Here is a 3689-nt window from a genome sequence, read left to right as displayed (position 1 = left end):
CCTTAGTCCTCGATGTGACCGCCGCAGGTTCGATTCCTGACCTGGCGACCTTTGCCGCATGTCTTCCCCTTCTCTCATTTCCCACTTTCTTGTCAATTAACTATCAAATAAAGGCCACTAGAGCCAATAAAACCTTAAACACAATATTTAAAAACAGAGCAAGAAAGCAACTGATGAAATAAGTAGTACAGGAAGCTTGAGGTTAGCAAAATGAAAGAATTCTCCATGGAAATGATGGGACTGGGGTAAAAGATAGGAGAGAAATAGAAAATAGAACAGCAGAGAAAGCAAGAGGATATATGGAGGCAGAGAGGTGTGGAGTAGTCCAGAGATTTATGGCAGGTTGTTATGGAGCACCGACTGAATAACGGAGGGTGAGACCAGGTGAATTATTCATGACCATACTGGGGCTGAGAGTGTGTGTTGCGCGCCGGTGACAGGAGCAAGTGAAACACACAAATACTAACTTCACTCACAGACACCCCTAGGAAAGCTGAATAAAAGCATTGACAAGTCGTCATCAACTTCAGATCAAATTATATAGGGACACAACGTTCCACAGACCAGAGAGCAGAGAGATATCTGGACTACACTGAAAACCAGAATCAGGAAGGAAATTATAGTTTCATCCATCTGGGTCTCGTTAATGTCAATGCTAATAAATGTTTATTATAATCATACAGTACATCACAAGCAGGAGTCAATTTATTCTGACTGAGTTAACTTTAGTTCTGACTCTGGAAGCGTCTCAATTTTTTTCAGTCTGTATGGCAGTCAGACTGGAAATGTTTCAATTTAAAGTAAATACATCATATGCCTTGAGCTGATTAAAGGAAACATACCCCTCTGAATAACTGGTGTTACCTTTAGCATTTAATACAATCTGAAAATAATTTTTCAATGCTATCCTACCATCACAAAGTTCGGTGATTTTTTTAATTTTATGCTTAAAAAAATCAATAATACCAAAAACTATTGTTCATACATGCACTGGGAAACAAACCAATGATGCAAAATGAATTATTTTCAGTTTGGAAACAACAATCTGCTTATAATCAGTGAACGCACCATAGAAGTAACAACCTTCTTTTGTGTGGAAGTTGTTAATGGATAAAAACAACTCAAAGTTAATGACTCCTTTAAAATGTAAAAGTTATTTAAAAGAAAAATGTACTATTTGTCACATGTCTTTGTAAAGTTCACATAGTGAGAAGAAAAGAGAGCAAGACATTTAGCTAGAGATGAACAGATATGAAATTTTGGGCCCAAATCAATACCTGATATAAACATTGCTGCTATGGCCAAAAACCAATATTTTTCAACAAGATGGAAACAAATTTCAGTTGTTAATATCGGCATAGTTTTATTTAGTGGCCAACAGTGGCGATATATCATGCATCCATACTTTTACCTATAGGAAGGCTGAACAAAGTTTTGAGTTTGAGTTTTTAACTGCTGTCTTTCAAGGAACATAATGGATTTGGAAATATTATCAGTCTTCGGGACAATCACTACTTTTTTCCACAGTTCCTTATACCAAAAGACATCCAGAAAAACACCACAACAGCCTCATTTTACAAATATACCTTATTTTCAACCATCAACTGGACAAAGTAGGCAGCAAGCCCCACAAATCTTTAACCGAACAAACAGAAGGAAGAATCTGGGAAACGCAACAGTGATGCAGTTCAGCATGCTTTGAGCTGCTGACTGCAGTCTGGATAAATTCCTACCACAATCTGTATGGGTATGGATGAGCATGCAATCTATATTCAGATCACAGAAACACTTCTGAGAAATACTGTCTTGAACACTCACCGAGTTGATGCAGGCCAGCTCCTTGTTGAGCAGCCATGGCAGGGAGAGTTTTCCCTCTCCTTTGTAGCATGACTGAATCCTCTCTTTAATCTTTTCCTTTATCTGCCTCATTGTGAACAAACACAAAGCCGACTCCTTGGGCGGCTTGGCTCTGTTCTTCTGACCTTGGGCGAATACAGTGAACAGAACCTCCTCGTGCTCTCGAATACCAAGAGAACGTGCCAAGCGGGTTCCTGGTCGGGCCAGGTAGGCATCCTGAACCAAGCGGTACTCCACTCCATCCTTAGTGCAGCCGATGGGGAATTCGACGTACGAGTAGAACTTGGGGTCGTCAACACACAGGCGGACGATCTTGGAGGTGAAGAACTGTTCGCTGCTCGCATCTGGCGAGGTGAGCTGGGTGTCAAGTTGTAAGGTGAGGTAATAGACAAACTGCTCACTGTTGAAGCCGTAGATGTAGTAGATGTCAAACGCCGGGAACTTGGACAGGGTGTCGGAGGGAATCTTAAGCTGCGAAGACACAAACTCATCCTGGTACACAAAGCTGAACATGTCGGCGTTCTCCTCATTTGACATCAGCTTGCGACTAGATAGCGTAGGAAAGTACTCCGATTTCCCATCGATAGGGGTGCCGACGAAGAGCTTGCCACCCCCGCCAAAGATGTCAGGGGGGATCACTACACCAGACATGGTGCCCGCCTCTGCAACGCTGGATAGATAATGCTCTTTACGGTGGTGTGGCTCGCCGAGCTTAAATAAATCATCCAGACGCAGGAACTGGCATATTCCCTGGGAAGTACTCCCACACGCAATTAAGCGGTTGTGGGCAGCATCCAGTAGCAGGAGTTTATTGACATTAGAAGTCTGCACTAGCTCATGTGGGCAGGACTGGACACCAGGAGGAGGGTAACAGCGAGGATTGTCGGTGACGGGCCCGGTGACGTGGCTCCGCAGCTTGGTGAGGTTGCCAGACAGCTTGTAGATCCAGTTGACGGCACCCAGGTAGACCTCTCCGGTTTTGTTGTGGACCACCAAATGTGTGAGACCACCTTCCGGCGGAGAGAAGGAGAGGAGAGAAGAGGTGGGGGGAGTGGTAGATGTGGAGGTCTTAGGGAGGGAGAGGAGAAGGAATAGCAAGGGGACGATGAGAAGGGGTGGATTAAGGTGTGAGGACATGGTAGTGAGGGGAGGGAAGTGGGTGTATGTTTTTGAGAGCGTAATCCGTTAAAGGGTCAGTCGGTGCCTTATATGACTGCAGGGTACAATGATGTAAAGGTAGAAAAAAAGTCTCAAAGTAGTAATCTTCCTGTTCTCTTTTATCCTCCTTTCTCTGGTGGAGATTTTATATCATCATCCCTTGATCCTCAGCCATGTCTGCTACTAGCCCTGAGAGAGAAAGAAAGCAAAATATTAGCAAAGATTTACATTATTTTCATGCACTCTTCTTTTGGATATTTAGAGATCTAATCAGAATTACTCAGCAAAAAATGGATGAGGATTTAAAGACAAGGCCTGGATGAAGAAATAAATCTAAAAAAAAGTGTATCAATAGAAGGGACTGCTGGATTTACTTTATTGACTTCTCTGCTCCTTGAGAATTGTTTGTTAAGACTGAGCAAAACCATGATCCTCTGTGTATTGACAGCTTAAAAGTATCAAAAGATTCAGTTGAAAAAGTATACACCAGTATGCAGACTTAGGCATGTTTAAATGAACCCTTTTTATGTCGGGAAATTGTGATTCTTCTTTACAATGTCGTTACAGATCAGTTGGTGTTTGCGGACTACAGTCGTCCGCAATATGTAGTTCTTGTGTGACAACACTTCCATGAACTTTCTAACTGACAGCCATCTTGGCAGGCAGTTGCTATG

The 3689-nt window shown here is 42.6% G+C and overlaps 1 pseudogene; it reads right to left on the bottom strand.

Moving 5' to 3' along the window:
• Positions 1 to 1337: 1337 nt before the first annotated feature.
• LOC106942005 (plexin-A1 pseudogene) lies at positions 1338 to 3233 on the bottom strand (annotated as a pseudogene).
• Positions 3234 to 3689: the final 456 nt, after the last annotated feature.

Source organism: Poecilia latipinna, unplaced genomic scaffold (assembly GCF_001443285.1).
Source record: "Poecilia latipinna isolate Pla-1442-1.1 unplaced genomic scaffold, P_latipinna-1.0 Scaffold3983, whole genome shotgun sequence".
Classification (NCBI taxonomy): Eukaryota; Metazoa; Chordata; class Actinopteri; order Cyprinodontiformes; family Poeciliidae; genus Poecilia; species Poecilia latipinna.
The sequence above is the reverse complement of the archived record's forward strand: the minus strand, read 5'-3'. Positions and strand labels throughout refer to the sequence as shown.